At 47.6% G+C, this 10,044-nt stretch overlaps 1 long non-coding RNA gene across 1 annotated transcript; it reads right to left on the bottom strand.

The window, feature by feature from the left end:
• Positions 1-306: 306 nt before the first annotated feature.
• On the bottom strand, positions 307-1,310 carry LOC123136031 (uncharacterized). The gene is made up of 2 exons (XR_006466524.1): positions 1,068-1,310; positions 307-697 (listed from the first exon to the last, which is right to left on the bottom strand). It is a non-coding gene; the product is annotated as an uncharacterized lncRNA (long non-coding RNA).
• Between the last annotated feature and the right edge of the window lie 8,734 nt (positions 1,311-10,044).

The raw sequence follows: 10,044 nt of genomic DNA on the forward strand, positions 1-10,044 counted from the left end.
GGGGTTGAGCAGGATGCCACATTGTCCTCGGCTGCTAGAAAGTTACCTTTTGATGATTAGTATTATGGGCACCCTATAAGGAGTACAATTTTTTTGATGTTATTTGGTGTATCTATGAATTATAATTGATGCACTGTGGTAGACTGAATTTTGTCTTCATTTAGAATGTTTTGGTATAATTTTGTACTACACTGAGTATGGTTTTTCATCATTTCTGTGAGATTGCATTGATTATGCGACAGAATGTGTTAAGTGTTAAATCTTCAAGGCCGAGCACCTGCGATAGTTTCAGATTTTTCAGACCTCTGATTTAAATCTTCGAGGCCGAGCACCTCATTCATATATATCTTAAATGAAAAAAGATACAGTGTACAACTGTACATTATAGTTGGAAATTGTCAGAGAGAGCAATCAGTTATATACTAGTACACGATTTGTCACGAAGTCTACTCCAGATTTGTAATATCTCAAAATCCTACTTTAAGTCTACTCATTAGGAATTATTGATGATGTTTCCATGGCGTCGGTTGTCTTGTTCCAGCGGTGTACTTCGGGGTCTTTGTCCTGTAGAATGATGGCGAAGCATGACTGCTGCATGAGTAGGTGACCTCCTGTTTGCCCTTTGTTCCCTTTTCTACCATCTTAACTAGTTGGACCAGGGGGAATCCTTGCCAATTTGAAAACTTCTCTTTCACGACTGCAAAGACATGCACAAATCGCATTGAATTATTAGCATGTGAGTTTGGTCAGATAGTTGTCAGACGTATAGCAAAATAATGTACAGTTCGTCCTCCTGTAAGATAAACACCCTTCAGTCTGAAACTACACTTTCTTTACTCTGAAACTAGTGATGCAATTGATTTTGTAGCTCGACTGAGCGACTCAAACGATCCGATCAAGTACGAGCTTGCTAGGTTGCACTTCGTTCGTCCCAGTTTAATCAAAATATGTGATTAACATGTGGTCGTGTACGATTAGCAAATCAAACCTCTTACCTGAAGGAGCTAATTGCATGCTAACAGCCTAAAGGAAACACAAACTTTCAGACTTGCAAGGGAGGGGGTCACCTGTTCTGAACTGGGCAAGATGGAGGTTCATGTGGGGGAGTAAGAGGCCGGCGCCGGAGACGGGATCACCTTGGATTGGGCACACCGTGTCCTCCGTCAGCGGCGGCGGCGGCGGCGGACGAAAGACGCGGAGGCTTGGAACGGGGCGACTGCGAGACAAAAGGGCCGACTATGTGGGCCTCCGCCTCAGCCGGCCTTGCCTCGTGAGGGAGTCGGGATCGCACGTATTTGGAGCCGAGCGAGCGCTCCCGAGCCGACGGAAGGAGCGAACGGATCGGAACGAACGGCGGCGGTCGGATGTAAGGAGAGGACACGTGAACGAATCTGGGCAGGGGTACGCACAGGATGGACTTTGCAGCCTGTGTCCACGAAATTTTCTTCCGTAGGGAAGGGCAGTTGTGGGTGAACTCGCTGCGCGGGGCCTCCGTGTCAGAGAGGTTTGGTGCGACCGTTGAGAGCTCCGTCCCTCGGCTCGACGCAACTTGGGCCGCAGACAAGTGGGCCCATGAATAACGACCCCGCCGGTATTTCTTTCTTCATTTTATGAAAGATTCAGTAGGGTTGTTGCCGCGTTGCCGGTGGTTGTGTTTATCGCACGGATAATGACATGCCGGACCCACGTTAGGAAGGGCCCTCAAACCAGTGGCATCGCTTCTAAGCTGTCATAGTCCCACCCGAAGGCTGAAGCTATTGCTTTTGCTTCCAAGGAAGAAATGGGAGCTCTTGCTTTATCTTGAACCAAATTGAGCAATTGATTTCTTTTCTTTCTTTGCAAGTGAATACTTGTAGATATACGCTTCTATGTTGCTTACTTTTTCCTAGAGAAGAATGTTGTTGCTTGGGTGGCAGAACTTTCCCTTTGGGGCCTCTTGATTGATAGGAATTGGAGGTATACTCTTCACCCATATGGTTGAAGGAACGGAGTAGGGAAAACTATAAAAATGAGAACTCATACGGTTTTTTCTGCGAGAAAAACTTTTAATTTATTCATCTTCAGTCATAGTAGTACAACGAACACTAGAAATAATAAAAATTACATCCAAATCCGTAAACCACCTAGCGACGGCTACAATCACTCAAGCGAGCCGAATGTGTACCGTTGTCATCGTCCCTCCATTGCCGAAGCCGAGCAAACTTTGTTGTAGTAGACAATCGGAAAATCGTCGTGCTAAGGTATCATAGAACCAACGCATCATAACAGCAATCGCGCCGATGAAGGGTGTAGATCAGAAGGATCCAACCTAAAGACACAGGAACACGGACGAACGACAAACAGATCCGAGCAAATTCACCAAAGACAGATCCGTCGAAAACACATCTCCACACGCCCACCGACGATGCTAGACGCATCACGGGAACGGGGGCTAGGCGAGGAGACCTTTGTTCCATCTTCAAGGAGTCGCCGCCGTCTCGCCTTTCTGAGTAGGACACAAACTCTAACAAAATTCCAAAAAAATATCTAAAAATGTAGCCCTCCCACTGGCAAGGGCTGAGATCCACTCTGCCTCCATGGCCCTAAGGCCATCGGAGACGGGGTGAACCGGCGATGGCGCCGGCGGGAGGCAAGAGAAACCCTAGCTTTTTTGGAAAAGAAAGAAGAAAAAGACGTTATGGGGAATTCATACGTTCATCTCAGTTCAAAAAGAAAAATGTAGGAATTTTACATTTCAACTGGGCTTTGCAAGGAGATAATGTAAGACACCTATATATATGTCTCATGTAGTGGCCGCATATATACTTTCTGTAATAAGTTTGTCTACTGTACAGACTCCAAACGGTGTGCCTTGATGTCTACTACACAACCTTTTTCTTGTAGACGTTGTTGAGCCTCCAAGTTCATAGGTTTGTAGGACAGTAGCAATTTTCTCTCAAGTGGATGACCAAAGGTTTATCAATCCGTGGGAGGCGTAGGATGAATATGGTCTCTCCAAACAACCCTGCAACCAAATAATAAATTGTATAGATGCACTAGTTCGGCGAAGAGATGGTGATACAAGTGCAATATGGATGGGAGATAAAGGTTTTTGTAATTTGAAAGTATAAAAACAGTAAGGTAACTAACGATAAAAGTGAGCGAAAACGGTATTGCAATGCGTTGAAACAAGACATAAGGTTTATACTTTCACTAGTGCAAGTTCTCTCAACAATAATAACATAATTGGATCGTATAACAATCCCTCAACATGCAACAACGAGTCACTCCAAAGTTACTAATAGCAAAGAACAAACAAAGAAATTATTGTAGGGTACGAAACCACCTCAAAGTTATCATTTCTGATCGATCTATTCAAGAGTTCGTAGTAAAATAACACGAAGCTATTATTTCCGTTCAATCTATCCTAGAGTTCGTACTAGAATAACACCTTAAGACACAAATCAACCAAAACCCTAATGTCACCTAGATACTCCAATGTCACCTCAAGTATCCGTGGTTATAATTATACGATATGCTTCACACAATCTCAGATTCATCTATTCAACCAACACAAAGAACTTCAAAGAGTGTCCCAAAGTTTCTACCGGAGAGTCAAGACAAAAACGTGTGCCAACCCCTATGCATAAGTTTACGAGGTCACGGAACTCGCAAGTTGATCACCAAAACATACATCAAGTGGATCACGTGATATCCTATTGTCACCACAGATAAGCACATGCAAGACATACATCAAGTGTTCTCAAATCTTTAAAGACTCAATCCAATAAGATAACTTCAAAGAAAAAACTCAATCCATTACAAGAGAGTAGAGGGGGAGAAACATCATAAGATCCAACTATAATAGCAAAGCTCGCGATACATCAAGATCGTACCGAATCAACAAACACGAGAGAGAGAGAGAGAGAGAGATCAGACACATAGCTACTGATACATACCCTCAGCCCCGAGGGTGAACTACTCCCTCCTCATCATGGAGAGCATCGGGATGATGAAGATGGCCACCGGAGAGGGATTCCCCCCTCCGACAGGGTGCCGGAACGGGTCTAGATTGGTTTTCGGTGGCTACAGAGGCTTGCGACGGCGAAACTCCCGATCTAGATTTATTTTCGGGGTTTCTGTATTTATAAGAATTTTTTGCGTCGGTCTCACGTCAGGGGTCTCTGAGTCGTCCACGGGGGTGGAGGGCGCGCCCTACCCCCCTAGGCTCGCCCTCCTATCTCGTGGACAGCTCGGGACTCTTCTGGCCCAATAATTTTACTCCGGAGCTTCTTTTGGTCCATAAAAAATCATCAAAAATTGGCACGTCAATTGGACTCCGTTTGGTATTCCTTTTTGTAAAACTCAAAAACAAGGAAAAAAAATATAAACTGGCACTGGCACTGGACTCTAGGTTAATAGGTTAGTCCTAAAAATCATATAAAATAGCATATAAATGCATATAAAACATCCTAGATGGATAATATAATAGCATGGAACAATCAAAAATTATAGATATGTTGGAGACGTATCAAGCATCCCCAAGCTTAATACCTGCTCGTCTTCGAGTAGGTAAATGATAAAAACATAATTTTTGATGTGGAATGCTACCTAACATATTTATCCATGTAATTCTCTTTATTATGGCAAGAATATTCAGATCCGAAAGATTCAAGAAAAATGTTTAATATTGACATAAAAATAATAATACTTCAAGCATACTAACAAAGTAATCATGTCTTCTCAAAATAACATGGCCAAAGAAAGCTATCCCTACAAAATCATATAGTTTGACTATGTTATATCTTCATCACACAAAATATTTAAATCATGCAAAACGCCGATGACAAGCCAAGCAATTGTTTCATACTTTTGATGTTCCCAAACTTTTTCAATCTTCACGCAATACATGAGCGTGAGCCATGGACATAGCACTATAGGTGGAATAGAATGATGGTTGTGGAGAAGACAAAAAGGAGAAGATAGTCTCACATCAACTAGGCGTATCAACGGGCTATGGGGATGTCCATCAATAGATATCAATGTGAGTGAGTAGGGATTGCCATGCAACAGATGCACTAGAGCTATAAGTGTATGAAAGCTCAAAAAGAAACTAAGTGGGTGTGCATACAACTCGCTTGCTCACGAATACCTAGGGCATTTTGAGGAAGCCCATCATTGAAATATACAAGCCAAGTTCTATAATGAAAGATTTCCACTAATATATGAAAGTGACAACATAGGAGACTCTCTATCATGAAGATCATGGTTCTACTTTGAAGCACAAGTGTGGTAAAAGGATAGTAGCATTGCCCCTTCTCTCTTTTTCTCTCATTTTTTTGGGCCTTCTCTCTTTTTCTATGGCTTCTTTTTTCTTTTTTTTTCTTTTTTGTCCGGAGTCTCATCCCGACTTGTGGGGGAGTCATAGTCTCCTTCATCCTTTCCTCACATGGGACAATGCTCTAATAATGATGATCATCGCACTTTTATTTACTTACAACTCAAGAATTACAACTCGATACTTAGAACAAAATATGACTGTCGTGGTTCTAAGCCTGATAGTAGAATAGGGGGTAGGAATGTAAAGGCAAGATCCTAGCTATGGAGGAGCTGTACACGCGAGTTTTATGAGTTCAGGCCCTTCTCGGAGAAAGTAACAGCCCTACGTCTCGGAGCCCGGAGGCGGTCGACTGGATATACGCATGTGAATTACAAAAGGTGCGAACCCTTACCCCAGAGGAGAGGGGTGGCTTATATAGAGTGCGCCAGAACCCCAACTCCCCTCCGTTACACAGGGTTCAATGTTCATAAAGGAGGAGCGTTACTGGTAACGTCTGGAGTAAATTGCTATAAATGTCCATAAAGCTATGACTTAAATCTCGAATGTTGCGGAGTGAGTGTCTTCACATCTGCTGACGGTCGAATGGTTGTTCGCATGGTCGAGTGTCTTCAAGGCTGTCGAGTGGGACATAACTTCATGGTCGAGTGGATGATGATTTCTCTCCGACTGCTTCTGGTTCTTTTAGGGATGTCCTTGGGGAGGGCATCTTGGACAGATCCATGACCCTACCCTAGGTACATAGCTTCGTCATTAGCCCCCGAATGGATCAGGGTTTGAGTGGGGAAGGAGTTGAGAACACTTCCGACTCATTCTTCGTGCTGTGAGTATAACTTGTTCTGGAGCCATGAACTGAGGAGACAACGTCAACTTCTTCTTCAGTCGCCTTGGTCCATTCTTGGTTTTTGTCGAGTGAATTTTCACGGTAGAATTCTGAGTGATAATGTTGAGGATGCTTTTCAGTCTGACAAGTTGCTCTGCTCTCCACGGATTTCGCGGGATTCAAATTTCGAGAAGTGCGCCAGACAGGCGGGGCCGTGGTAATCGAGACGGATTAGGCAAGTCTCCTCGATCTCCGTGCCACCTTTTTCGCCACGTACTGCACGCGCGACTGTTGCATGATTTGTTTAGATCGTCTGGGCCTACCAGTCAGTCACTCAGGGAACGACCTTATAAAAAGGCACCGGACCGGGTCTCTGCCCCGTGCGCTCCCATTCTATTTTCTTCTTCCTTCGACCTCTCCGCCACGCTCGCTTCTGCTCTCGTCGCCGAACCCTCGCTCGAATTTGATCTGCCGCCATGGGAAAAGAGAAGAAGGTGGCGCCGGAGCGCGCGAAGAAGGCGACCGCGAAGGCGAAGGGAAAGCGGACCAGCCGGGGCGGATCCTCGTCGAGATCTGGCCTGCCGCCGGGCTGGATCCAGGGCGATTGGATCCGCTCGACGATCAGCCAGGACGACCTCGATGACCTGGTGGAGGGGGGACTGATCCCCCACAAGTCGGTGCGGCTCCCGGGGAACAAGACCGAGCCGCAGCCAAGGGAGGGTGAGTGCGTTCTCCTCGCCACCCACGTCGGTCGCGGATTTTCTCTGCCTCCCCATCCTTTCTTTCGGGGCTTTTTGAACTTCTTTGGGGCTCAGCTCCACCACTTCATTCCAAACACCATAGTCTATCTGGCTACTTTCGTGTCAATGTGTGAAAATTTCTTGGGCTGTCGACTGCACTGGGGTCTTTTCAAACACATCTTCACCTGCCGCTCCCAGTCGGTCAAAAAGGCCAATCCGAGTGATGAGAGGACTCACGTGATCCAGATGTGCGGGGGCCTGGGGATCCATATGAGGAACAAGAGCACCTTCCCAGCAATGATCCTTCCCGACTCAGTCCGGGGCTGGCAGTCGACTTGGTTTTACTGTAAGGATCAGCCGACCCCGGGTCGGTCGACTGGACTTCCTCCCTTTTCTCTGGCTCGAGTGGAGAAGCCCTCCTCTCGGAAGGTGGTCCCAGAAGAGAAGGCGCGGGTCAAGGTGCTGGTCGAGCGGGTCGTCCAACTCGTCCGCGACGGGGTGACTAGAATGGACCTACTGGAGGTCTTTCTCAGTCGACGCATCCAACCGCTTCAGCCCCGTGACCATCCGATGTGGATATACTCCGAACTCGAGGACTCCACTCGGATCCACCCGGAGGACATCAGCGAGGACATCTTAGAAGTGGCTGATGGGAATCACCAACAACAAAGACAACCCCCGGGGGTCTAGGAGGGTGATTCCATTCGACCACTCGCGCCAGCCGGAGCAGGTATGATTCTGTTTTACCAAGTATCCTTCTGATTCACTGTGTGACACCTTGTTGATGGTCGACAGAATTTCTTTTGATCATTGTCTTTTCAGGCCCTCATTGACATGTACTCGATGCCCAATGGAGTGCAGGAGCAAGATGTCGAGGAATGAGCAAGAGGGGGCGAGAGCGGCGAGTGGCGCTCGAATGCCGAGGAGGACGAGGAGAGCGAAGAATCGACTGATGACGAAGAGGTCGACTCGCCTCCTCACAGGAAGAGGAGATCCAAACACGCTCATGACCCGGCGAGCACTCCAGACCTGGTGACTGCGCCGACTGGGCAGTCTTCGAAGTGCCCCAAGACGTCCTCCCCAGCGCCGATTGAGAAGGCTCCGAAGCAGCCCAAGGTTGTGCTGCCTCCAGCGCCAAGAGCACCAAAAGCCACCTCCTCCAAATTGCCAAAAGCTCCGCCCAGGATCAAAGTGACCATCCCTACCATCTCCGGGTAATCATCTGACTTGTTCTTTTCGTCGACTCGAGCAACAGAACATAACCGACTGGGTGCGGCTCTTTGCAGTGCTGCTACATCAGGAACCTCTTCTCTCCAATATCGAGATGAGGAGATGGAAGATGCGGTCACCTCCAACCCAGGTAAAAACTCTTATGATCTTGCTCTTGACTGCTCGGTCGATTGAATTCTGGCGGTTTTCTTTAGAGTCGACTGATCTTCTCCGCAGCTCCGCCCAACATCATCGATCTCCCAGATGACGATGAAGATGTGGCTCCTAGGCCCAGGAAGAATAAAAAGGCGACGGCTGGTAAGGCATCTCAGCAGGGACCAACGACAACACCAACCGTCTATCAATCCGAAGACGCGGGCGGGGCCTCTGTAACCTTCGTTGTACCCTTGTCGAGTGAGCGCCCCGCACCGTCGACTGTTCCGGTGATTCCTTCAGTCGTCCCATCTCACGCCTCGGAGATCCAAGCTGCTGCACCTGGGTCGTCTGCTCTCTTCTTCACCAGCTACCCCGTTCCGGACAACCAGTCGGAAGCAGCTGCGGAAGCCATCCGACAGGCTGATGTGATGATGGAGCGGATGAAGACGGTGCATGAGAATAGCCAGGCTGCCTACGATGCCAGCGCTGCTCTCCGAGCCAATGTCCAGGTAAGTAGACTTTTCGACTGTCCTTGTTCTATCAGGATATGCTACCCGAAAAAATTTCTTCTATACAATCTCCTGTTGTTTGCGTCAAGTCAGCGCACCCACCAGGTGTTTTGTTGTCTTTGATAGTTGCATTCTTCCACTCGGTCTGTGCGAGTAGGATCTGAACTGGTGGGGGCACGCCAAGTGCACCCACTGGGTGTAGTCCCCGAGACCACAGTCGACTGCTAGCAGTCGACTGGGGTCTGAGTTCTGCCTTCCTTTATTTTCTTCCACTCGACCCGGGCGGACCGGTCGAATGAGATCGGAACCGATGGGGGCACACCAAGTGCACCCACTGGGTGTAGTCCCCGAGACCACAGTCGACTGCTGGCAGTCGACTGGGGTCTGAACAGTTTTTTTACTTGACCCGGGTGGACCGGCCGAGTTGGGTCTTAATCAGTGGGGGCATGCCAAGTGCACCCGCTGGGTGTAGCCCCCGAGACCGCAGTCGACTGTGTGCAGTCGGCTGGGGTCTAAGCGAACCTCTTTAAGTTTTATCCACTCGGAAGTGAACAACCTTTGATCTTGTCGATTAACACGTCTTTTGCCTTCTGCGGAAGTCTTGTACTCTCATTTCCAAGTTTGCTGAGCTTGAGGAGAAGCAGAGGCAACTCAACCATGACTTGGATTTGGCTCAGCAGAATCTGAAGAAAGCTCAAGACGAAGCTGCTGGTATGGAAGGTAACTGCCTGTCGACTGTCTTTTTTTAAAACATTTCTTTGAGCTCCTGACTGATCTGATTGCTTCTTTTGCAGAGAAAATGAAGTTGGCTCTGGAGAAGAAGGACTCGGACCTCGCCACTGCATAGAAGGAAGCCCAAGATAAAACTACCCTCGCAGACCAGAAACTGGCTTCAGTTGAAGCACTAGAAGGGGAGGTGACCAAGCTAAAGTCCTGTCTCAACGAGTCTAATCGAGAGGTGACTCGTCTGAAGAAGGACAAAATCACCCTGAACAAAAAGCTGGAGTCTGCGGTCCACAAGAGGAATGACACGGAGGCTTATTTGAGAACTCTCGCCAAGAAGCTTTATCTTATGCTGGAAGGTATTTCCTTTAAACCGACTGTGTTGATGCTTGCGAACGGATCCTATCCGGTCGACTCACTGATTTTGGCTGCAAAATTCTGCCAAGACTTTGACGAGGAAACTGGAAAGGCCGAGACGGGTCTGGATCCTATTGCTTCTCCAGTTTGCGACGAAACTGCAATGAACGTGCTCTGACTGGAGTCTCGTGTCGCCAGCGTCACAAGCTA

This window comes from Triticum aestivum, chromosome 1A, assembly GCF_018294505.1.
Source record: "Triticum aestivum cultivar Chinese Spring chromosome 1A, IWGSC CS RefSeq v2.1, whole genome shotgun sequence".
In the NCBI taxonomy this organism is placed as follows: Eukaryota; Viridiplantae; Streptophyta; class Magnoliopsida; order Poales; family Poaceae; genus Triticum; species Triticum aestivum.